The sequence below is a fragment of the Sylvia atricapilla genome, chromosome 5, assembly GCF_009819655.1.
Source record: "Sylvia atricapilla isolate bSylAtr1 chromosome 5, bSylAtr1.pri, whole genome shotgun sequence".
Classification (NCBI taxonomy): domain Eukaryota; kingdom Metazoa; phylum Chordata; class Aves; order Passeriformes; family Sylviidae; genus Sylvia; species Sylvia atricapilla.
In genome coordinates this window covers 47,785,142-47,812,532 of record NC_089144.1, presented here as the reverse complement: position 1 = coordinate 47,812,532, position 27,391 = coordinate 47,785,142, and the positions used below count along the sequence as shown (strand labels likewise).

Here is a 27,391-nt window from a genome sequence, read left to right as displayed (position 1 = left end):
TACAAAAATTCATTTCCCCCTCTGTCTTCAACACACATCAATTTTAATGCCTCGATTTTCTCACACAGTTCATTGTTCCATTCCTGGAGCTAAAATCCAGGAACTCTACTATTAACAGCTGTATCACACAAGTTGCAGTTGCAAAATCATTATATTTTGCCAATAATACATAAAGCTGAATTTGGCTGCTACCTAAAAGAGTTGAGCTGACTTAAAAGCAAAGAGACACAAGTATTCTTTTCGTTAAAAGATTATTTCATCTGACCAAAAGCATTATAAGCATTAGAAGAACATCTGATGTATGAATAAAGAATAATGTACATTAAATTTTAAAAATTACATATCACATTTAAAAATTGAGGCATCTTAAGAAGACTTACATCTAGCCAGTCATATTGAAGAATGGGAGCCCTTTTTTTTCTCCTTCAGAATAAAGAATTTGAAATCTGATCAGTAACATGACTTTGTTCCTACAATGCCTTTAGGAAGAAATGTTGAGTTAATTACTCAATTAAAGCATATTTACTTTGTAATTATAATGTCATATTTAATTGTTTTTTCCAAAATACCCAAAGGCAATCATACACATAGTGGGTTAAAAAACAGAGTATTTTAGATAAATAACAATACCATTTAGAGAAGCAGATTCAAAATACATCACAGAGTATTCTTTAAGGTTAAGTGGCTCTCAGACAATGTTTTCCTTACAACAATTAACTCTTTAAGGTTTGTATAAAAAATTAAAAAAGAATTCCTGTGCAATCAGTTTTTTTTCTATTACTAAGTTTCCAGTCATCCTTAATAATTATTTAACTTTCATTTTCTGTCTTTTATTAAAGAAGCAAATTTTCCCTCCCTCCTGAACCTGTTGAGTTTCTTGGTGCCCAGGTAAGACTTGTGGATTTATTTCTTGACAGATGCCAGGTTAAACACCCTTTTTTGTTCCCCCTACAAACAAGGCTTTAACTGGTATTCTGCTAATTTCTCCCAGCTGTTGAAGGACATTCAACTTGCTGGTGTTTTTTCATGGATCCTGAATGTTTTGCCTGCCGAGAAAGCCACTGAAATTTAGAATCTTCTATGTGGGACTGAATAAAAGCACAGACAAGTACAGAAAGCAAAAAGAAAATTGCAGAAGTCCTCTACAAACACAATTTTAGCATTCCTGTATAAGCTTCTAACAGCCAAAAAAAGCAAACTACTCCAAAACTGAGGCAAAAGTCCCTCAAACAGCCTCTGTGTCTGATTAAACACAGAAGTGGCAGCAGCTCAGCTCTTGGGTGACATTGGTAATGAGTTCTCCCTCTCCATAGATGCAGATTGAAATGTACAGAGCAAGTACCAAGACCAACGTGGTGAGTTCGCTTGTAACGAGGGTAGTTCAATTCTGCAGCAGGCTGCCCAGGGAGTTTGGGGAAGCTCCATCCTCAAAGACACTCAGGATTTGCCTGGACATGGCCCTGAGCAGCCCCTTTTAACCAGCCCTGTTTGGAGTAGGGGTTGAGCTTCAGCAGCTCCTTCCCATCCCACAGAACCATTTTATTTAATCCTCAGTGCCCAGAAATGTAATTTTTGCAGTGAAACCTGAGCTAAGGAGAGCAGCACCTCCCAGAAGTGTCCTTTTGGGAAAGGTGCCTGTGAAGGTGACAGAGAGACCTTCAAAGCCATCAGCAGTGGGTTCTCCTCAATCTAATCTCCTCCTGACGAGGAACTGTGCTAATCATCTCTCAGCTCTAGATTGCAATAACTCAGCCTTACTATCTGGAAAACTGCCAATTTGACCAAATAAAGAAAAAACGTGATTCCATCAAACCTTCTATCACCTTCTGCAACACATATCTTTTCTCCTTGGTTGGTTGGGTTTTTTTTTTGTTTTGGTTTTTTTTCCTGGGGTTTTTTTGTTGTTGCTGGTTTTTTTTGGGGGGAGGGGACATTGTTGTTCTCATTATGGGTTTTTTTGCCTCTCACACCTCTCATGGACCAGCAAAGGCACCTATCCAAACTATAGGACCTTTAATGTTGTATTTGGGTTTCTGGAGGAAATCCAGCCAAGGCTTTTGTTCTGGAAATCTCTACACACAGTACTGAGACACCTGTGACTCTTCCAGCTGGAACAGAACCTATCCTGAAACCAACCCAAGTTCTTAAAGAGGTTTATTCCACTCTCATGATTAGGTCTCATCCCCAGAAACTCTTCCAGGGACTCTTTCAGAAAAGAGTTTATATTTACTATCAACTGCACCCTGATGCATTTCACAACAGCCTCACAAGAGCAAGTTGCCTCTGTGACCATAAACCCCACCAGTGGATACCAGCGATCCCAACAGTGTTACAGCAGCCCTCTTGTTAGAGAGCAGAAATGAGCCAAGACACAGACATCTTGCTTATCACAGCATGAAAACGGTCCTGGTTTATTCCTCTGTACAGCTCAGCCATCCTGACCCCAACCATTCACTGACTTTGGCAGCAGCAAGCTCCTGCTGCAGGTTTCCCTCACAGCTTCTGACTGCTGGTTATTTCCTGCTGAATTCTGACTGCAGGGATTAGTTTGCAGATGCTGAATGTAGGCTTTTACCCAGCTAGACTATGACTGCGAGTTCCAAATCAGATATAACTATAGACCCAGACCAACCTCACACCAGTGAGTCTCTCTCCTCTGGAGCTTCTTCATGACCCTCTCCATCCTCAAGATTCCTCCTCCTTCACGCTCCCCCTCAGCAGCTCACCCACTCCCTTTTATCCCACTTGTCTTTATTGGCTACAGCTGTGACTCCTCAGGGGCTGGATGGGTAATTAACACAGCTGTCAGTGATCAGGGGCCAGGTCACCTGGTTTCCCTCCTCCTGGGCAGCAGGACCAGCGTTACTGTGTGAATCCACGAGCCCTTTCTGCACTGAACACTCACTGGCATTTCCTCTCTCATTAGAAAAAAGAAAAAGGAAGACCGAGAAAAAAAAAATAGCTTAAATGCACAGTGGTGCTTTTACTCCAATAAACCAGAAAATTTCTAAAAATGTTAATCTTTTTTTTTTTAATTCTTAACTTTCGTTGGTGATATTACAAAGAAGAAATGCCAATTTTATGTTAGGAATTAGGGGAACTACCAGAAAAAGGAAAAGTGTTCAGTGGCCACCAATGTGTCTGAACCTTTAACGGCATTTTCTCCTTTTAAAATTAATGATGCTGAAATCCAGTAATAAACATTTTAATGAATACACTTGCTCTCACATTCATATCATCCCCACTCTCTAAATAAAACCAGTGTTTCAAATAAATGATTGACAAAAAATATACTGGGTTTGTATACAGTGTTTAAAAAAAGATAGGCAATTGAACCATTTAATAACATTATGTTTTGTCAAGCATATATCTGCCACTGGTAAAAGCTTTCTTTGGTGTTGATCTGATTTGTTGTGTTCAATAATTTAAGAGAGACTTTTACTGCCCGCAGTCACATCTGTTATGCTGGTTGATAGTCAATAAATTTAGAGAACACTTGCTCAGAAGAGCTCTTTTATTTGCTGTTCCTGAACTTGAATGACTCTGTTCCTTCAATTATTTCCCAGAAGGGGTTAAACAAGACACTTCCCAGCAAGACAATGGCCATAATGACAATTCACACACAAACAAGAAGTAAATTGAAGAGTGACTGCCATTCAGGTACACTCAATATTTTAAGCATGGATGCACAACCATTTTCCACAAAACTAAAAGAAAGCAAGCCAAAACTAAGCACATATGGCAACACTGCAGCTCCAGAACATGTTCTCTGGAGTGATTTGAGGAAACAAAGCAAAAAGATGAGGACAAGGAATTCAAAGCGAATATCTCACTAGGATAAAGTAATTCCACATGGCAAGGCTGTGTCACGTCTGCTGTAGTGAATTACTCAGGTGTAACCCCAAAAACATATGATATATTATATAATATATTAGAGATGCAGGCAAGAGAGGGTTCAGGAAGGTGCCTTGGCTTCAGACAGCACGCCAGGGGAGTGTTCAAGGCAGCAGTGCAAACTTCAGGCAGAACCAGTCAGCAGCAACACTGATCATGATCTAACCAAAGCTGGTCCCTGTGACTGAAGATAATGTAAAAAAAAAACCTTTCAAAAGTATATGCTTTCAATTCCATGCCTTTTGCAGGACACTAAAATACCCCTTTTAAGGTATTTAAGCTTGAAAGCATTTTCTGAAGGCTATACTGGCAACTTTCACAAATTAATGCAGTGCACTCCATTATGCAGAATGCTTAAGTGCTGTTACTTAACATTATATTAAATATTTGAATATTACACTGCTATTTCATACTATATTGAATTAAATGCTTCACACCAACCAAAAGTTCCAAGTACTTTGAGGCAGAAGATAATACTTCATAAATACAAGTGTTTATTGTTAAATCAGGGGAGGTTGGAATTCTAGTGCTGCATCTTCAAACATTGATTCAGATTCTTTTGCTCCAAAAATCCTGAAGATAAGCTGTTTCAGACCACAAAGAGGTATCCTTTATGCCCCATGACTAATGCCAACCTTTACAGCAGAGCAAGAGCACAAGAACAAATACTCAAAAATGACAACTAAGTTTGCTAATCTGATCACTTTGTCACCATGGAAAGAGTGTGGTTTATCCTATACATGAAAGCATTGCCCCAAAACAAACAGGAAATAAAATTGGTATTCTGAATATAGAGCAGAAAATTAAAGCAAACATCCAATAAATTCTAGTGCCTATAGCAAATGGCTTTGTTTTGTAGCACAGCATGAGACAGATTTCAACTCTTCAACTGAAATCAGCTGTGAAGTGTACACAATCATCTCTATTTATACCTGCAAAGTTAAGGGGGATATTTGTGGGTTTGACCCTCATTTCAGGTCAGAAAATGCATTAGGGACTCTGCCTGTGACTTGACCCTCTCGCTATCAATAGGCTTCTGAGAAATAAAGGGTATACTAATTAGTTCTTAATTTAACACATACAGGAGATACAAGGACTATGAAAAGAGTGTCTTACAGGGAAACATTTCAAGAACAGGGTATGTGCAGGTTAGGAAAGGAGGTTGCAAGAAGACCTAATTATGGTTGACAAATACCTGAGGGGGTTCTTTTTCTACAAGCAGCAGGTAGAAATCTGTTCAAAATACTCAATAAGGACAAAGCCCAAAGGCATTATCTGAAATTGAAGGCAGGGTAGTTCAGACACGGTATCAGAAATGGCTTTTCACTCAGAGAGGATCATTACTGTACGGAACAAATGACCTACCAGGGGCTCTTCAATCCTAATGAATTTTATTTGGGATTACACAGCGGTCTCTCGGCACTCCACCCGGAGAGCTGGGCTGGCCGCACATCCCGGGCTGGCCACAGCACCCCGGCATGGCTACAGCATTCCGAGCAGCGCCTGTAAATCCAGGGATGGCTACAGCATCCCGGGCACATCCCGGGCCTGCCCGCACATCCCAGGCTGGCTACAGCATCCCGGGCACATCCCGGGCAATGCCCGCAAATCCCGAGCTGGTCACAGCATCTCGGGCACATCCCGGGCGGGCCACAGCAGCCCGGGCAGTGCCCGCACATCCCGGGCACATCCCGGGCAGAGCCGCCCGCCCAGCCCCGGCAGCCCCGCCAGGCTCCGCGGCCCTGCAGTGCCACCTTCCGGGAGAGGCCCCCGGGACCCCGCTCTCCTCCCCAGCCGGGGGTGCAAACCGCAGCAAACCCGCTGCCTTTGGCTCCTCTCCTGCAGGACCTGCCCGGCACCGATCCCGCCGAGCAGAGCACTGAACCGGGGGTCCGAGCAGCGCTGGGCACCGGCAGCGCCCACCCCGGGGCCAAGCGGGCTCGTTCCGCTCGCTCCCTCCCCGCAGGAGGCTGCAACACGTGGGTTTGCAAACCGATTTTCTATCTTATTCCAAGAGAGCAAGTTTTCAAAAGTGTCATGAGGGAAGGCACTAAAGATGCCCGTCTAAGATTCCACCCAGTGCCACACGGGCATTAGGTGTGATGTAGGTAGTTTGGGAAGATTTTGCTGGCACTTCTTGGGTGGGGTTTTGTAATTTTCTAGGCAAATGTAAGCTTTATCAATGAATAACTATTAATTAAAAAAACTACCCTTCACTGTGTAGCAAAAAATGAACATGGTGTCTCAGCATCAACAAATAGCTTACTATTTACTTGCCTTTGTGCAATGGGAAACTGTACTGGAAGCACAGCAGGCTTAGCATCCAAAAAATGAGGAAATTCTTACTTCAGGGTCAATGATTTTGAGGATACATCATCACACTCAGAAGTGTAAAACAAGTCTATTCCAAACCTACCCAAACTGACAGTAAAGAAGCCAACAAAGCCCTTCCAAGTACAATTCCTCTTCCCCACGGCCCTCACAACGTAACTAATGGCCTCCCTATGCTTTATTCCTCTATTTATTTGAGCAGCCCTGTTGGAGCAGCTCTCCTGCTGCCCAGGTAGCTGAGTGAGAGCTGCTCAGGTGGGCTGAGCAGGGGCTGGCCGTGTCAGAGCTGTGCAGGCAGAGGCCTGTTCACATCAGTCACAGCTCAAGAACAGACATCATCAACATTTGTCTTGCACCACCAGTACCTGGAACATTCACCTTGCTGTCAGCAACTGAGCAGGATGCAAGAGAAAAGACTGATCCAAATCAGTCTTCCATGTCAGAAGAGAGGAGCAGAGCAGGATCCCAGACCTGGCTTCATCTTCCACCCCCCTCCCATCACTACCTTGCCACTGGCAATCTGTGGTTGCTTTAGTGGCTCCATTCCACCTTGTGATTGGTTTGCTCCCATCTCCTCACCACCAGGTTTTCTTGACTACTGATCAATTTAACCTTTCAGGTGCTGTTTGCACAAAATAAAAATAGACTGTAAATAAATGGCAACCTGAGCACTACCAGGGAACAGAACTCTCTTCCACTTGGCCGATTTTCCGTTTGCTTTAGGAGTTGCTCTTTCACCTGGGAGTAATGACAATCCGCATCAAGAGACAGATGCAAAACTGTTCCTCCAATTATATAATCACTGCAGCTGATAAGGAGGGAGCTGGATTTGGGTTGCCATAGCGTTGGCATATTGCTATGGAGGCTGAGCTCTTCATCCACTTTATCAGCTCTGGACCAGGAAGAGCAGCCCAATTATGCCTGCCGAATGCATGTGCTGCAGACTCGCTCCTACTTGGAAGAGGCACTCTGGATCAGGGGCTGCTTCCTTTCCCCTCCCACCTCATTTCGATGCTTAGGGGTGGGGGGTTCATTCTTTTTAATCTGCATTTAATCTGCATTTAATCGGGAGAAGGAGGGCGGGAGTGTCATCTTTAAACCCCACTAACCCTTCCACCATCGAGGGCTGTCACAGCGCTGCTGCCCCTCCCCAGCCGCACCTCCAGCCGCCCCTCCAAAGCCTCGGGGGTACCCGGGGGGGCTCACCCTCGCCCCCCGGAGCAGGGGTCGGATGCCAGCGGGCGAGGGCACCTTTGGAGCGGGGAAGTTGTCGCCGGCCCAGGAAGGGGCTGCCGTAAGGACCAGGATTTGGGCTAGGGAGGACCAGAAGTTGGCCGGGGAGGAGGGCTCTGCTATGGGGGGAGAGAAAGAGCCCGGTAGAGCGCTGCTTTTCCCTCGCCGAGGGGAGGAAATGGCTCTGCCTGCTCTGCAACACCGACGTGTGTATGTGCAGGGCTGGAGGGAAGGGAAGGGAGGGGAGGCGAGGGAGGGGAGAGGGTGACACCATGCAGGTAACGGGATAAAAATAACTCCAGCAACGGCAGGTCGGGGTTGGGCGGGGGAGGACGAGGGCGGGGGAAGGCTCCTGGAGTTTGGACAAACAAAGTTTTACTACAGGGAATAGCGGGGGACATTTGCTAATGCCGAGGAGCAACAGCCCGGCTCGGTGTCCATGATGCAGGCGGATCCTGCGAGGAGCTCGGCGAGAAATCACTGCCCCGAGTAAAACGCAACTTTCATTACCGGCACCCCTCGGTGTCCCTCGTTCTCTCAGCACGGGCGCATGTATGGTGCACATGTGTGTAAACAGATAATTCTCCCTTCCCCTCCCCTCTCGTGTGAGAGATTGGAAATAGCGTAAGAGAAGGGAAGGGCTCCTCTCCCGGTGCCTTAGGAAGCCGTACCCAGATAGAGCTTAGGGGCACCGGGACGACGTGAATTGGGCAAGATCCCCTAATTCCGGCGGCCCCGCGAGTTAATCCCGGTGTGACACGGAGGAGCGGCGGCTCCCCCGAGCCCCCGGCCCCGGCGCGCAGCCCCCGAGCCCTCCGAGCCCCCGAGCCCCAGAAGGCGACTTAAAGCAACTTTTTCTTTGCCCGGGCTTTTCCTAAGGAGCAGCGGTTGTGCGAGGGGCTGCGGGGGTGTCCCCGGAGCCCGGCCGACCGAGAGGAGCCGTGTGCTCCCGATGGAAGCCGGTGTCAAAGGCTCTGCTCCGCTCCGGCCCCTCGCCCGCCTCTGCCTGTGGCGGCGGCTGAGCCCAGCCGGGAGATAAGGGACAAAGGGCAGGGTAGGGAATGGTTGCTAGGTCCTCGGAGGTAAATCTCAGGCTTACCTTGATGGTTTTCTTCTGGAATGTACATCCTCTTGTTTTCATTGACCATTTAAAACGAGTCCAGAATAATCCCTCCGAAAATCGGCTTGGTAAAAATTCAAGGAAGAATGGAGCTGCAGAATTTCCCCTTTTATTATTACCTGATTCCCATTATTGCATCAAACACCAAAACCTGATCCTTTCCACTACTGCCTCCTTTAGTGAAATTGCAATGCATCCTCAGTACATCCGGGCCCCTTCCAAGAATTTAGCACAGCACCTCTGGCTGTTAAACCATAAAAAAGAACAGGAAGGGGGGAAACGAGAGAGGGGGGTGAAAAAAAAAAAAAAAAAAAAAAAAAAAAAAAAAGGAAAAAAACCAAAAGCATCCAGGGCAAACCTCTGAGGGTTAGATGTCTTTTTAAAATCCACCAACTACAAGAGTAACAACAGGAGGAAGAGGGAAAAAAAAATAGGGAGATGTTCAAACGCTGCTGCTCCTCCTCTTCAAAGCCATTCTGAGCGCGTTGTGTTGGCAGGGAGCTGTTTCTGCAGAGGAAGAGAGAGCACAGTCCCAGCCCCTTACTCCCTCCCCTCCCTCAGCGCGCTCTCTCCCCGCTCTCTCCCTCTCGCCGACAGACAGACACACTGAACGCTTCCAGATGTTCCAGCTGCGGCGGCTGCACGCAGCTCCCCGCGCACGGCGTCGGCAGCCGCCGGGCTGGATCTGAAAGTTTAACACGCCGCCTGCCTCCTCCACTGCGCCTGCCGAAGCCTCGCCACAGACATGACGTCAAGGAGGCGAGCTGGAGCCGGCTGCTGCCCGGGGGACAGCGCGGGGACAGCGCGGGGACAGAGCCCGGCCGGACAGCGGCACCGCGCCCGGCCCCGCCCGGCCCTGCCCGGCCCGGATCGGCCTTTCTCAGCGCCGTGGGCTCTGCCCTGCGGCTCCAGCACGGCTCCAGCGAGCTGCGGGCTGCGTCTCAAGCAGCGCGGAGCCGCCCGCGGGGTGTGCGGCGGCCCCGCTGAGCCCCCCGAGGGCGCGGAGAGCCAGCGGTGAGCGGCACGGGCCACACGGAGGATGCACAGATGTTTAAACAGATTAACGGAGGCAGGATTTGTAAAATCCTCGGTGGAAACGCCGGAGTGCTCTCTCTCCTCTGGTATCCCACCACTCGCCTTAATTACGCCTGTCGTTCGGGCCTCTGTAATTGAAGCCTCCGCAGAGAGCAGGAACGGCTCCCGTCAAATGAAACGCGAACTGAATGCAGTGCATGTTAAAGCGGTCTGGACCCTCCGAGCTGCCATGTTAAACAAGAGATGCAGACTCCTGAAACACCCCCAGAACCACTGCAGGAACTGCCACAACCTGAAGAACTGAGCCACGCTGACATGCACGGAGGTGAACGCCTGGAATGAATGCCGTGTCCTCCGTGCAAACCCGTGCCTGTAGATTCCCACCAAAACCGAGCATCCATCCAACATCACAGGCACGCAATACCACGTCTGCGGAGCTTAAAACACCGTGGCTGTTTCCTTTCAAGTGATTTTCCATTTTAACTAGTTAAAAAAAGAGCATTTACAATTGGTAATACCCCTATAAAGGAAATACTTTTGAACAAACTTAGTGCCTTCCCTACAAATGCCTTTCAGTGGGATGTATCAAATATCCATCTCTTCATGAGGCTTTCTCCCCTCCACTCTAATTGAGCTGTCTCTCAGCTAGAGCCTAAAATATTATAGAAAGCACCACCAGCTAACAGATTTATGGAAAGAAACCAAAACAAAAACCAAAACCCCCAACACATCCATTTGGAACCACAAGGAAAACTAGAATAGATGGAAAGCACTTACCAAAAACTGGATGCAACCAAATCACTTGTCCTAAATAAAGGTCATTTTGTTTCTAACAACCACTAATTATCACAACTTCTGCATTAGATGCTATTCAAAGGGTAATTAACCAACACCATATTGCCATTGACAGCATGTAGAGGCACAGCCTTATTTCTGACTCAGGAGGAAGAGTTCCTCTGAGCAATTAAAATACTCTGTCCTCTCTTGCCTAGTTTTTCTCTAATAATGTCACATGCACTTACCCATTTAACTTACCAGATCAGGCAAGATCACAGCTAGAAGTAGAATGGCAATATATTGGCTTTCATTTCCAGTTCAAATTTCCTTTTCTTAAAAAAGCCAAGTCCTCCTTTCACCATTACAAAAAGGACTTGAACAGAAAATACTTCACTGCCTACATTTGTTGTGTCAATGTACATTTTGTTTTTCTCTTGTGACCACAAATCCTTGCCATTTTGGGTTGTGCTAACTCCATTTTTTTTTCCACTCGTGAGTCAACCGAGCCTCGCATGATTCACTCTTGCATGGACAAAGTATCTTGAGAAGTGCATGCTGATCACCGCTGCCCAGAAATCAAACACTGCTGCAGCACCTGTCGATATTTCTTCTGTCTTTCTTGGGTCACATCCTCAGCAAGCTAAAGATTTGTGTACAGGATTACTTAAACAGTTAAAATCCACATAGCCCTGCTTTCTGCCAGCTCACATATGTATGCAGGCACATACACAAGCTGTCTCTGACACCTACAAATCCTTTTCTCCGTTCTTTATCCCTCTCTCTCTCTCTGCCAAGCTCCCACAGTAGGACACAAGTTGGGCCAATTACCAGAAATCAAATACCAAAGAAAAATAGAACAAGAAGCAAGGCTATTAGCTGGCATTAATTTCTCCAGCATAAATAAAATTCTACTATAATTTGAGGCTTCCTTACTCAGCAATTCTAATAAAATAATTTCCTATACAGATAAGTAGAAAGAAACTGATTGTAGGATAAAGATGGAAAGATCCTGCTAATGAATCAGGTGGCATAAGAGTGAACACCACACCTTCCCCTAAATTATTTGTATTTTCCAAGTACAGAGAGAAGATGTAGTCCATGAAAACAGGCTTGGTAACAAGGTGGCATTTGAAGTAAAGCTGCTTGTAAGACTTTTTTTTTTCCTTAATGTGATTACTGAAATGCACATTTAATATGGATTCCATCAGGTTAAGAACTTGAGGTGTTAACCTTCACAGAAACCAGGAAAATTAGCCTTCCTCAGATACATCCAAAGAGGAGCATAGAAGCGAGAGATCAGCTTTAAAGAGAATGACAAAAGAATCATTATTTCAATACAAGACCAATTCAGAAGTTCTTAGTCCGTGTCTGATATGGCAGCCAGCAGATTTGGGGGTGAGATGGAGAATGTAAAGATCAGACACAAGGGTGTCTCACTGGCCTACATCAGTGCTTGTGGACCTCCTCTACGCAGTGATAACAGACTGGACAAATAATACAATGTTTATTCAGCCTTAGACCCCTCCAAGGTGGAGACACAAATTTTCCATCCCATGCAATGGTACAAGAAGGAAAATTATTCTCCAGTTGCTCTGAGAACAGTGGTGATGAGGGCTATATAAAGCACCAAGTCAGAGATTCCCGAAAAAACTGCTGTTTAAAGTTTAGAAGTGTCAAAAAAATGATTTGTAGGGTACATAGTGTGAACATGCAAGTCCATTCTGCATGTCAGGAATGTTTTGTTCTGTGTACAATGCAGCAGCCCTTCCCTTTTATCCAGCCTTAGAAAGAGCATATTGAGCACAACAACTTCTTCAAAATCCAGTATAGGACCTGCAAATCTCTTCAGAACAGAAATCACCTGAACAGGAGAACATTTCCAAAAGGAGGAGTTACCCTCAGTGCTGGATGGAAGGATGGGGCTAGAAAGAAATGGGATGAAAGCAGACCAGAATGTGCAAAAACTCTGCACTGAACTATTTTTATAACTTATAACATTATTTGTAAGGCTCTTTTAAGCAGTCTTAGTGCCTCCAAAATGATGTAGGGTTTCCACTGGGCCTACTGCACAGGCTAATTGCAGTGGATTATGCTCATGCTATTTTGGCAGTAATGCTTTCTACTCTAAAAGAAAAGGGTAAATTATTCAAAAGCAGGAAAGAAATGTATTTTATCCCAGAAATGGTGCTAATGTTCACAATACAAATGCAATTCCTTCCAGGGCCAGCTCAAAGAATTGGTGCCAGAGCCCTGTATTACTTTGCTGAAAGGTATTTTTTCCCTGCACATTTTAGGTTTTGCACCTCCAACAACAGAGAAGGCTTCTCATAAGAATCTGCACTTCCTTGCACTCAAGATAATGGGATTTTATTTTTTTTTTCACTGACTTAAAAAAATTACCATTCCAGCCTAAAGCAGCAGCCTGAGCAGTCCTGGGCACTAAAGAATCACTGTGCATGAACAACATGATATTCCTAACAATTCCTACCATTTCTGACAACATTGCATTGCTGGTCCACACACAGTAAAATACCAGTATTGGCTATTTGCTGGTATTGCATGTAATTCATTTTAAATGAAATACTGATGATAAGAATTTTTTCTCATATTTCTGCTGTGGTAAACATTGTTCTCCAAGTTCTTTTCATTCTTTTGAACTGCATATCATCTAAAACCATACCATCCTCTACACATCTTACTTGTTAAGGAAAACAAAATACCTGGTTGAATCTATGAATACAATTTATAAAAATGGTCTTTATTTGACTTTTCTTGGTTTCTTAATTTGAATTGAAATTAAAGCAACTGATAATCCTATCTAAAGCTATTCAAAGCATGGTCAGGAAACTGCAGACATTTCAAAATTATCAGCCGGCTAGAACACAGGAGACTTTCTCAAGATAAAAAAAATCTGGGATGGATGGGAAGCAGAAAACTGATTATCAGGATTTCTAGGTGATTTCATTTCTTAAAATCTGAAACAGTTACATACACACAGGACTTTTGAAATTTTTTACAGTGGAAGATTGATTTTCAAAGTCAAGCTGGGAAACCTAGCTGTATCTTTCACATTCAAATGAAAAGAAGTGTTTACTCTACCTTGATATTTCAGTCACTAGCTTCTATATTTACATTTAAATGTTGTCAAGCAACTACAAAAGGTTAGAAGGGAAATTATAAGATTATCAAGGTAGTTGTGTGGGCCACTAAAGCATATTAAGGCCTAGTATTGGTAAATGACAGGAAATATTGCATCTAACGGAAAAAAAAGGAAAGAATGAAATAATTGACAGCCAGGTTAGGAAAGCAGCTAGCAAGGACAATAAATGGTCATTAGACACAGAAGAAAAGGAAGTAGATGAAATTTGTGGTCTTCAAGTAGGTTCTGGTTTTCTAGACTGCAAAAGCGTCTAGGGAGTAACCTGGATGCCTGAAAATGTGATTTTTATCCAAATCTGCCTGGCCATCCTGGCTGTCAGCTGTGATCTGTGACTCAATGGCTGGTGCCAGAAGTGCTTTTTTCAATTCCAGCTGCAGAAATGGAAGAAGTCACCATTTCTCCCTGCAAACAGGTGATGGATATTTGATTACTATGCAGCATTGCATGAATCCACCCACAATCCATGCACTATTTTGGTTTTTTTTCAAGTGTTCAAGCAGTTGTTTGCTTGAACACTCTAAAAAAAACCAAAATAGGCATTTGTCCCAAGTTAAAATATAAATGCAGCTATGCTTATCAGACTTAAAAAGAACTTTTGGAAGTTTTCATTATGCCATCATCATCATCATGGATACTTGGCCAGGGAGGAAGATTTAACACCTTTGCAGGATTTAAATACAAAAGTATTGTCTGGAAAAATCTGGTGGCTCTGCCATAAAAGTTTAAGGGAAAGATGCAAACTGAACAAAAATGTTGCACTGTTTCTATTTTAAATAAGAAATAATTGAGTCTATCTAGCTTGGTTACATACTGATACAAAGAAATTTACACTCAGCATTGTTTCATTGGCTTCTGCCAATTAAAAAAAGAGAGAGAGAGGAAAAAAGCAAAATTGTTGCTGTTAATACTAGTCTAAAATCCTTAGTTATACAAAAGATGTGAACTTATAATGTCTACAAGGAGATGCACAATGAAAAATGAAATTTTAATCCAATCAGCCTACATTGGGGAAAATAATGATGCCAACTCTTGAGTGTGTCTTTGATACTTGCCACAGGTTACACAACAAAACTTGAGAGCTTACCAACATTCTAATCTTCCATCAGAGTTCTAGAAAATACTCAAAAATATGGAGTTTATAGAGTGCTCTTAACTAAGAACCCCACAAAATTTTGGATTTAGGGTAAGCACTAAGAGACTATTTTGGAAGGGAGGGATTCTTTAAAGAATAAATCTTTGCAAGCTGCTGAGGAAGACCTGACAGTGACTAGAAGAATTACATGATGCTGACATTTGGAAACCTCAGTGGACCTAATTAGCAAACAATGAAAACTACACAAAGTGAAAAGAAGGCAATGCAGAAAAACATATTTAGCTAGGACAGCCAAGTATAAAATTCATAAACTGAGTTCAAAAAAGAGAAACAAATTAATGTTGGGGTGGGCTGTAAGACCAAGTTCCTTCCTTGTCTTTTGGAACTTAAAGATTCAAGGGTTTTAAATATGCTTTGTCAACACAGAAAATTATTGACAAACTCAAGGAAGCCAGCAATTTGGAATTCTGACAGATTTTGGAGGATTTGCAATAATCACTAATGAGATAAAATGGTCTAAAAATACATCACCTTATATATCAGCTGCAAGGAAGATGATTAGATTAATTTGTTAGAATAGTCAGTTAAGGTGATGTTGGCTTGATATACAATGTCAACATTTCATCCTAAACAAAGACTCTTTCTAAACTGAAGGACTACACTGCTTAGGAAGTGTTATCTGGTTATAATGCAATATTTGTGGTGTTCCTCTGGCTTTTTCCCCCCCCAATTATTTCTCTCCAAAATGAAGAAACCACAACACACCCAGCAATCAGTCTCTGTTTCAACTGCAGCAACTTTGTTTTGTGTGATCTTGAAATCTGTTCCCACAACTTGAAGTTCTCCTCTTGCCTCCTGTTCAGATGGCTGGTAATTGTGTTTAGCTGAATAATGATTTTGTGGTCAATTCAAAAAAGGCACCAAGTCAGAAACAACTTCCACATGGAGCAATGTTTGATTTCAACCCTGTTTTCCAGAACTGAATGGTTACAGACAAATCAGAGTTATCTCAGAGTTATCTCAGCACCACCAAAACGTTGTGGGTTTTTTTGCAAACTGCCCTTTAAAACATAATCAGTTTCACTAGACTACTCGAAAGAACTCTCTTTATTTCCAAAACAATAATTGTCAAAACACCAAAAGCAAATGCTACACAAGCTCTAGTTGAATTGGTTATATCATCAGTGTTAAAAACGTATTTTTCGTTAAGGTGCCGTCTTGACTAATCTCTCTGCTAGGACTTCCATAAACTCATTTAGCTGGACTTTAATAAAATGTTACAGTAGTTCTGAAAGTGTGAAACAAAGTGTTTGGAGGTGCTTTTTGCTGGTGAGATATTAAAGGCATCCCGAAAAGGTTCCTGAACACTGTACAAATTAAATCTGCTTCTGTTGCACAGATCTGGGCTTGCACACAACAGTTATTCAAATAGCTTTAATTTAGAAATGGTTGTGTGGCTGTCACGGTGAACTCCAAGATTGCTGAAAATTATTCCAAATGCTTGTAGCAATGTGTAATGGGTGGCTGCCTGGATATGTGCTCTCCACAGCTTCCTCAGCTGCAGTGGAGCCTTGGTGAAGGGACAAGCGGCAAAGTGGAGAGCATTATTTGATTTGGAGGATAATAGAGTAAGGGAGTAGGTTTTGAATTGACATAGTATAAGGAATGTTCATTGTATTTGCAGTTTCTCAAAAAATCTGAAGCTTTAGAAGCCGAGAAAAAAATGTTATACTGTTATTTAAACTACCTCTCCAACACACAATCAAAACAGCTTATTTATGTCTCCAATTTTACTTCTCCCATCTTCACCTAAACATGCAGACAAGCAAAATAAAACAATAAACAACTTTAAAATCCTTACTCACTGTTTCCACATGTTCTGAAGGAATTATTTCTATTTCCCTCACAGAAATGGTTAAGAGTTCAGTTACTTTATAATGCCAGCAATGTGTACAGTAGTTTATAAGAGTTGCATCTCCAGAACTCCAGGAGACCAGGAATGACCAAGCTAAGCTCCTAACATACACAAGAGGAGGAGAAGGAAGGAAAGAGGAAAGGAACGAAGGAAAGAAAGAAAGAAAGAAAGAAAGAAGAGAAAGAAGAGAAAGAAGAGAAAGAAGAGAAAGAAGAGAAAGAAGAGAAAGAAGAGAAAGAAGAGAAAGAAGAGAAAGAAGAGAAAGAAGAGAAAGAAGAGACAGTTTTATCTATAAGTAATGTGTCACAAGAAATAAGTTTTCCAGACCAGATTTAATTTCCTCTTTGATTTAGGGGAGAATAAGAGAGAAACAGAGAAAGACCACCTCCTGCTTGGCCTTCAAATAGCAACAGTTTTACACTAAGGGGAAAACAGGTAGGTGTCAGAATAGGTTAAATCACTGCCTAAGACTGCTTCAACTGTTATTCATAACTCACCCCTTTTTAAAGCACAGTGGAACTTTTAAGTCTTTATCTGATATTTGCTTTTACACTATGGGAAGAGAAACTAGTAATTTTTAATAAGAATAAAGAAACAAACAAAGTAAAAAGAGAATGGAAAGCTCATGCCAATTACATATATAGCAAGCTCATGTAATTCCATCACTTCGTTCTTTGACATTTTCCTTCTTTCCTGCCCCCTTCTCCTCAGCTTTTTTGTGCTGTTTTCTTAAATCAGAAAAAACCCAGGAGTTGTGAAGAACTGAGGTCTTGATCCTGATAAAACACAATGACACTTTCCATAGGTAATATTTCAAATTGGTAAAAAACAAATAAATGCCTGACCCAATGTTCCACAAGAATCAAACTAGAGAACAGAAGAAGCCCCACTTCCCCCTTTGTTCCCTGATTTCCTTTTCAGATGTCCTCTATGTCTCATTTACCTGTTTCCATAAGGCTGTATGAGTCTTGTGACTTCAGAAGAAGATTAGGTGAGTGAAAGCAAGATGAAGATTTCAGACCTGGCTCCTTAACAACTAAATCCCTGAAGAAGTCTCTATCCAGTTCCTTAGTTTCTTCTAGACATCCAGAGTGAAATAAAGACATGCTCTTTACAAACAGACACAAGTGACAGTGGTCGTAAAATATAACACAGCATGATGCAACTTGACATGAAAACTCCTTTTCACACTGTGAGCTGTCAGGCACTGGACCATCATTTTTTAGTCTGAAGGGTTCTTCTTGTACATCAAAGGAACACAAAAGGCTCAAAATCTTAGTTTATTTGTATCATTGCAATGCAAAAGGCTTGATCGTTTTGTTACTTCACTGAGAAACTGTGGGACATCTTTCCTCTTTAGTATCATAGGAGAGTCTGATTTTTACAATTATTGTATCATCTGCTGCCATCTCCTGAAGAAACATAGCTTGAACTTTGGGGAAAGGCAGGGAAATGGAGACATCCACATTCTGTGCTTTCTATTGGTCACTGCAACCTGTCAGTCCCAAAGGAAAAGCATAGCCTTAAAGTTCCAAACTGGTACATTCTGAGAATGTAGAAAATGATAATATGGGTGACACTTTTACATCCCTCTAGTTCAGTTTCCCTCCCATTTGGATCCATGGTGTTTGTGGCTGTCTTGGATTGCATGTAACCAAAAGTGTGTGTTCTATTTTCCATCAGCTGAAAGCAGTTGGGGAGGTGTTTTCTTTGTCTCTTGCATGATCCATTCCTCATAACTCCAGGGGGAGGGGGCAGGTGCCTTCTGTTAATGGGCAGCTATTAAAACCAGGTGGGGCAGTGTTCTTCCTGTTCCTCATTCCAGGACCTATCCTCCCTCCAGGGGATATCTGCTGCTAATGGGCCATCAAGGCTCACTGCATGGCTGATACAATTCCATCATCCCAGTCAGAGATACTCCACCCAGTGGGAGGAGCCAAGCATTCCTACCTGGATAAAACCTGAGATTCAGAACAGCAAGACAGCCTTTTCCCACTGGATTCCCAGAGGAAGATCAGACCCATCTCACCAGACCTTCAGAGGAATACTACACCCTTCTACAGGATCATCTCTGCTCCAACAGAACCACATCTGTCACTCCAGGAGGATTTATTTGGACTGCTCCCAACACCCTGACCAACAGGATGTCAGGTCGTATTCTGACTCAGTCAGTGTTTCTAGGATTTTTTATTGTTGTTTGCTTGGGGTTTTAGGGGGGGAGGTGGGTTTGTACTACTAAATTTGTATTTTTAATATTCCCAGTAAAGAACTGTCATTCCTATTCCCATATCTTTGCCTGAAGCCCACTTAATTGCAAAACTATAATAATTTGGAGGGAGGAGGTTTACATTCTCCATTCCAAGGGAAGCTCCAGCTTTCCCTGGCAGACACCTGTCTTTCCAAACCAAGACAGTGGCAATTGCTGCCACACACAACAGAAGGGAACTCTTATCAGCACGAGTACAACCGCGGAGCTGGTGCACCACAGAGCAAAGGAAACACATGGAGCAGGGGCTGCACAAAGAGCACCTGATTTAATGAGGCATGTGGCTGTTGTTCTAACATGAACAGGCACAGACTTGTGCCCAGGGGATGGACTGACAGATTTCAGACGTTCTGAATATCTGTATTTAGCTCTACGCTGACTGTACGGCTGGTTCTGCAGCCCAGCGGATGTCTAGAAGCAAAAGACATCAATTAGCTGAAGAAGGAAGAAACTAGGGAGGAAATTCTGCTCCCAAAATAGGTTGACAGAAGAAGCATGCTATGGAGAGGGGGAAATAAAGCAAGGAAAAAAAATTCACAACAAAACCTAAACAGATCCTGCTTGGCCCAGTGACCCAAAGACATGCCAGTAAGATGATCCCGACCACAGCCTGAAATGACTCCATATCTATACTTACATAAATCTTCCTTTTTGTGCTGGTGTATCAGCTTCAGTTTGCCAGAAATAGAACTACAAAAATAGATCTATAACCATATATAAACAATTTTTTCTTCTGTGCTCCTCCAGTATTTAAAAATCATTTTAAAATCCTACAGCTATTTTTAAACTAGATTTCTGCAGCTTAACTGGCCTAGCATATCAAAACAATGTAGTCATCAAGAGAGTTACAAAGATAGCGGAACAAGCACACTATGAAAGAATGGCAGATGGTATTACTGTCAAAATGGAAGTGAGCTGGTGGTCAAATCTAATAATTCATTGAAAGCTACATCATGCCTGAACTTTCACACATGAAGAGCACAAGGTTTAAATGTCTTCACTTATTTTTAAAATATTCTGCTGGCAAATGACAAGCAGAACCCACAGATGCTCCCCAGTGCAGGGGGAATCCACATGCTTTCCTGGGGAACTAAACATATGTATTTGCCAAGGCCCAAACTGTTTCTGGAGAAGCTGTTGGATCTGACAAAATCTCACACAAGAATTATACCGATGTAGGTCAATGGCTTTTACCAAATTACTCCCAACTTACATTATTACAAATGAGATCATGATGCCATTTAGTCGTCAATGGAAGTAAAATCTAACCCATAAAGATGCATCTGCACTTGAGTATTCAGCAGAATGGAAGTGATGAATCACACTCTTGCCCTAAGAGTGACACAAAGGAGCAATCAGCTTGAGCTGATGTTCTGGCACCAGTTAAGAACACACTCGTGACTCCGCGTGTTCTAAGTTCCTCAGCCCTTGAGATGAAGCTCCCATAGTTTGCAGCAGCATAAAATACAGTCACTGATGATATTCAGAGTGCCTTGCATCCAAAAAAAAAGAAAAATAAAGAAAGAAAAAAAAAACTTCAGGGCACACAAAAAGTGTTTAAAAATAATTTTACTAGTCACAGTTGACATTTGAGTTAAAGCTTCGTTTTGAATTAACACCACACCATACTTTGAAATTGGAATTGAAAAATGCCATGTGAAATGATTTACTATTGCAAGAACTTGGTCAGAATAGGAATATGAAAAAGTTCAGTGAGATGTGGAATGACCGTAAATTGTTGAGCTACCAGTTGCATGTTACGATTACAGAGAGGTTGCATGCCAGGCAGCACAGTGAAACCCAAACCATGGTTTTGTTAGCTCAGTACTTCTTCCAGGAGAAGAATGGAATCTGCTGATCACCTTCACCACATCTGCTGTCACCCTGATTTCTTCTTGAAGTCCCATTGGATTAGTAACTATTTTGCAAGAGCTCAATTGCTGCTACTTTGGCATGTAGAACAACTAAAAGCTGGGCTACGCCGGAGTAAAAACCAAATTGCCAGGTTTATATAGACTTTTAACTCTTTAAAACATTGCAAAAACATTGACTAATTCATTCTTAGACTATCCATGAAGACAGAAAATAAGAACTTTACGCTTGGATTCAACCTGACTAAATCGCAGGGTTCCTGGAAACTTTGTAGCAAAATGACACTTGTGGAGGCAAGATGTAATGTGTAAAGGTCAATGCTGTCCTAGGAAATTCAAAGGTGAGCAGGTTGCAGCCTTGCAGTATTCCTGGATATTGGGATTCCCCACTCTGTCCATAAATACCTCAGAGAACAAATGTTTAATGGACTTCCACAGAAAAGTATATTCCTTCATCCCTGTAGCTTAGAAAGAGTTTTGTGGTTTTTAAACGAAAACTTAAGCTCCCCCTACTTTTTGTCTGTCTTTATATACTCAGTGCTCCAGCATACAACAAATAATTCTCTTCTTAACAAGATCAAACAGATCAAACTTATAGTGTTAGACCTTTCAAAGACAAAATGAACAGCAGACCATGGGGATCAAGAGTAAGGGGTAAAAGGTAAATCACAATTGGACTCCAATTAATTTGCACTTTCCTGTCAGCCATGAGTAAGGAAAGCTACACGACCAAGGCCATTCTTTCCAAGCTGGTGGAGCCAGATGGTGTGATGTGATGGAGTTAATATTAATGTTTGCATGCTGCCTTCTCTTGAGGAGAGAATCAGGAGCTCTGCTTCACGCTGGTTTGGGGAAGAAGGCTGCAAAGCCAAGGAGATCTGTCATTCTAAGGAAACATGAAGCAGGAATTTCTCCATGCTCAGATATGATTTGGTTTCTACAGTCAGTACCAAAGTTTTGCATAGACTTTTATCCTCAAATTTTTACTTAAGAGAATTGTCACAGTATTGGGAATACCAGTCCTCAAAATGCATTAAAATTTGCATTTTTTATTTGGAGTTGAGGATCATTGTGGGCACATCTCTTCCCCCCAAATTGTGGTCTAAGATAATATTTGAAAAGTCAAAGCAGTAACTCACAAGTCAATTCTTTTACTCCCTGCCACAATTTAGCACTTTACAAAGAACACGCAAGAGTTCCTTTCATTGAGCTGAAAAAACACCGCAGTATGCTACAACCTTTTCCTGAGCTTCAGAAGAGAAATTCAGGACATTTCTTTACTCTTTCAATCCCATCAGTGTAGGATTTCTCAAATAAGGAAGCATTTCCAAATAACCCAAATTTGGATACAATTCTGACACTGGAGCATTAACAATTGCCACCACCTTCAAATCACTTGGGCCACATCCTGCAGGACTTACATTCATTCAGGTAAAATGCTAATCAACCCAAACAGTGACTTCAGATCAAAAAGAATTTCATGATTTCACATACTATTGCTTTTCATTTTTAATAAGGATGGATTTTCAAATCCACAGAAGTTTCCCTCGTAGGTAATCAAAGTAACTTTAGATACTAAATAATCCCATTTTTATTTGTAATCTACTTCTAGAACACACTTTCAGCTTAATATATTTCTTTTGGTGGTGATGGAATCCCCATCTATCTTCCCTTAGTAAGCAAAATTATTTTTCCGCTATCTTTTGCCTTTGTTTTATTTTGAGAGATCTCGTCTTTATGGGTTGTGTTCTGATACTTGGTATAGTCTCTTCTTCAATAAACAGTAATTCAGCTACCAGTCTTTGCATTCTATACCTATAAAAATACAGAATTTTAAAAAAAAAGTTTTCTTTATAATATTTAGTAGCACAAAAACCACTCCAAAACCTAGACTGGAAAAAATATTTTCAGCTAAATTACATTATCAAATTTCATGCAATTTGTATTAACAATATGAACTAAAATCTGGTTTGGCTTTTCATACTGAAGTGGTACATCTGATCTTCTCAGGCATAAATGCTATTTTTAAATAAAAAACTGCTTCTATAAATATTTCAGCTTTAAACACCCATCATTCAGTTTCTCTCTCTCTCTCTCTCTTTTTTTTTTTTTTTTTTTTTTTTTTTTTAAAAAAACCCATCTAAAATCGCAGCAGGGCCTTGGAGAGGTTAAACAACTACAAAACCCCCCTAACATCCACTTAATGACTGTGAGCAGCATTTCCCCATGTTCAAAGCAGACTGTCCATAATTCAGAGGACAAGACAAGGTCACCAATAAACATCAGGGAACTGTAGCTGCTTTTGCAAGTTCCACATAAAAATAGTGCATCCCTAGGAGCACAAAACAGACATAATAGATTGGTTCACATCAGAACACACACAAACACAAGAAGCTAATCATCTTTTGATTGCAAGAGGTTCTGGCTCAATTATTTTGCAACACTAGCAGCAGTCTCCTTTGTGTAGGGTTAAAAGAAAGGAAAAGAAGTTGCTTTGTGGCTTTAAGCAATCAGAACTAATGCCAGGAACAAATTAAGCTCTTTGTAGACAAAAAGCAAAAGGCTGCATTTGGCCTGCTACCATCTACACACTTGGCAGAGCTGGACCCAAAGAAAACTACAGTGAACATCATGAAGGCATCACCAGCTGAATTATCCCCTCTTCCCAGAAAACACACATGCAGCAGGCTGGGAATGAAACTGCTTTCCACCACCTTATTTTTTCTGAAATGTAAAATGTGATTCCATCAGGGATCAAGGCACCCCTTCCTGCAGCTGTGTGTACCACAGGATAGCCAAGAAAGAAAACAGCACACTGCACATTATCTCCCTTCAGCTCTGAACAGGGAATACACTCACCAAGTGACCTCAGCCACGTGCCATGTCCCCATAAACTGCAGGGGAAATATTCTACATTTTCTATATTTTCTATATTATTTTCTATATTTTCTATTATTAGAAAATACAGAAAATTTTCTGTATTTTCTATGTATCTATCTGTACCTGCTGTATTCCACGTGGCAACCACGAACTCAATGTCAGCCTGTGAGAGGCCACCACATGGAAGTTACTGCAAGTGGTACATATAGAAGTGCTCCTGGATAATTTGCTCTCATCATAACAAAATATGCAGGAAAGGAGTGCTGTCATCCTGAATGCCCGAGTAACAACCACTACTCAATCCTCAGGGAAAGATTAATGACTTCTGAAATACTCAAAATCTTTGTTATTAGACACTTGCTGTCATTGAGTTCCAAAGGATAAACAAGAGTACACCTTAAAATGCATTATAATTAAATAAGAGATTTACCAGCTGTCCCAGCTTCCCAACACACCTCCCAAAAAAACCCAAAAAAACAAAAAAAAAAACCAAAAAAAGAAAAGAAAACAAAACAAAACAAAGCAAAGCAAAACAAAAAACAACAAACAAACAAACAAAAAACCCCACACCCATGCAACATATTTTACTTTTGTTTCTCCCATACTTGACGCAGTTTAAGGTATCAATTTTGCATACTTTCTTTGTGGTTTTTCATTCTTATCCCTCCTTAGCTTTCGGGGTTCCGATCAGATTTAAAGCACCAGAAAGAAGGAAAGACAATTCCTTCAGTTTCTTTGGTTTCCAGACATATTTTGCTTTAGCCAAACTGTGGTGTCCTCCACCCTTCGCTTCCCAGCCACCACACAGAGTGAGTAAAGATGTTTGTACTGACATCTTCCCATCTTCTCCTTCCTGTGGCACTGTGGGAGCTGCTGTGCTCCCACTTAAGGGTGGCAAGAGTAGATTTGTAAGTGCAGAGTAATTTATTATTGAAGTTTACAGAAAAAGGAACACACACTTGATATGTCCTTGCTAAATTGCTTACAACGCTGTCAATATTTCCACTGGCAAACTTGCTAAATACTGAAATATTTCTGAAAGAAAGAATTCTCACTATTTGTTCACCAGCAGAAAATTGTCCATACATGATATATTAGGTGTCTTCAGAGCTACTTCGTTAATATGGGCAAATCTGTGAGTGTAAAGAGGGCAATAACCGCACCAAACTACACAAGATAGACTACTGGCCAATGAAGTAGAAGTAGGAGGTAAAAATGGTTGTAAATGAAGATTGGCAATGGTAATTGTAGTAAGAATCCAAAGCAAAACATAAACAGTATCAGTATGGAATTTTTAAAAATAGCTCTAAAAGCCACAGACCTACAGCTCAAACACATTAAAATTTTTCCTCTTGAAAATTTCATCTTGAGAGTGTCCGTTTAACTTACAGTCAATAGACTCTCTTTAAAGAAAAGGCACCAAGAGAGTCCTCTATTAGAAACTATCCATAATTATTTCCAAGTTAATCTTTGCCTTGAGAAGCATTTTTCTAGACCAGATATCACAGAGGATCCGTGGTTTTGCCCTAGCCAGACCAAAATGAGGGAAGTGAATATCTAAAGTACTTGATTCACTCACCAGACACCAGGGCAGGACATACCCAGGCATTACCTGGGAATATGGAGGGTAAGAAATACATAAATTCTTGCCACTAAGCAAGTTTTTTGTGACTGTGCAAACAATAAAGGAACTAAAAGTTACTGAAGTCACAGGGCCATGCTGACCTTAGGCATCCTAAACAAAAATGGAACTACAATGAATTCCCTAAATCTGCAGTTTCAAAGGTTAACAGGAAGGATTCAGTAAATTATTTTGTCTTTGACCTCAAACACGTGTTCCTTCTTCACTCACACTGACCAAATGCAGCCTTCCCTACCCTACTTTTATTTAAAAATAAGATGAATATAGTATTTCTGAATCTCAGTGAGGTATTTGTAAAGTTGTTTGAGACCTTGCAATGAAAGAACTGAAAATCCACATGAGCTACAGTGTTACTAAATGGTATCCTGTCATTTGATTTTCATTTAAAAATAACCCCTCTTTAACACAACATAAGTACAAGGCAACACTACGACAAGACATGCTTTTCAGTTTTTCATAGCAAAGTTTTTACTGTTTGGATTGAAATTTCTCAGGGTGCAGGTTGAATTTATTCTGCAAGTTTCTGCAAAGAGAAAAAAAAATCAGTCATTTTTAAAAGAAGGGTAAGAAGTGCTTTATCCTACAATATTCAATAGACATTCCCAATGAAAGCGGGTAATAAACGCTTCAGAGCCAGGACTTGCAATCTGACAAGCAACATTGCCCAGATTTCAAGGCCTTCTGTCACGTACATGACTTGAATCTTGTCGAGTTAAAGTTTCATAAAAGAATTGTGATTTCCATATGCTCAGTATGGAAAAAGAACGAGCTATAGGGCCAGAACCACCCCAGAACACAAGAGGCACTGAACTTAATGACTAACTGGAACTTTTTCCCTGCATCTCTAGACTCTCCAGCAGGTTTAGCCCCTGTTTTCTCCTCAGGGCTGACATAACAGCATGATCACACTTGTTATCAGTTACTCCTGTTCTCCAAATGGTAAAATAAGAGCTATGAATTGAAATGTCTCAGCTGTTTTAATAAACTGCACAGCAAAACCATTCTGTGAATTCAAATTTGGGGGTGGGTGAAAGCGTGTGTTTCAGGAGGTGCATGCCAAGGAAGTGATATCCAAAATTCTGTGTGAATGACACAAGAATTAAGCCTCTGTGAGTAACACCACCACTCTGTTTCCATGGAATTAAAATATTTACATTATGTTCAAGTGCTACTTCCTGACAGAACCCCTGGAATACCTTACTTCTGTGGTATTGATTTATCTTCTCCACCTCTGGAAATAAAAGACTGGGTAAAGAGGGTGGGTTTACTGTAAAACCCCTTCCCCTGGAAAAAAGGCAGATCCCCACTCTGGCATTACTGTAACTCCCAGCAGGAGCCACAGTCTTTGCTGACGGACAGGAGGAAAGAGCAGGCTGAACACAGTTTTCCAAACTATGAAGCCATCGCCACTTGGAGACAGCCATCCTGTCATTTGTGCTCCAAACCAAGCTGGAATCCTCCTTCACAGGCAAGAACTTGTTGATGGTTCAATGAAGGTGACTAAGGAAAATTAATTTTCCATCAATTAGAGTGGGACAAAGCCTGTTCTTGCATTTACTTCTTTAGCAGAATGCCTCAATGGCCAAATTCAATAAAAGTTGAAAAAAAAGTCAGGAATTTGAGCCTTGGAAGACAGAACTCAACTTTTACAGTCATCCTCAAAATGTGATTTTTCAGCTGCAGATTATCAGCCGTTCTTCTGGGACACTAAATACCCCTATGAGCCCAGACCTTCAATGACCTAATTATCCTGTCTTATTTTTCAGTAATCTGTTGTTTTCCTTGTCCTTCGGTAGGATAAGGAAATGTCCTACTTTTTGACAGTGTCCTCATGAGTGCCCTATCCTCAAAAAGGGGAAGGAAAAAAAACCAAAACCATGTGGAAAACTTCCAATCATGAACCTGTGCCTATTGATGGTCCACAGTAAGAGCACAGAGAATGCTATTCCCGTTTATAACCTGTTGCACTTCCATGTTTGTAACACTATAAGGAGTATTTATTTTTAATTAAAAGGGGCTTTTTCTGAAGCTTTATAGCAATGGAAACATGCAATAGCTTGTACTGTATCACATCCCCATTTAATCTCTGAGGATGTAACATATAGGTGTCTAGCTGACTCGTTTTCCCATATGACAACTGGACAGTCATAAACTTCAGTTTTCAAATAATACAA

General features: G+C 41.7%; 1 protein-coding gene across 1 annotated transcript in view; it reads right to left on the bottom strand.

The window, feature by feature from the left end:
* The window catches only part of CACNA1C (calcium voltage-gated channel subunit alpha1 C), a 464,400-nt gene that overhangs the window by 412,636 nt on the left and 24,373 nt on the right, over positions 1–27,391 (bottom strand).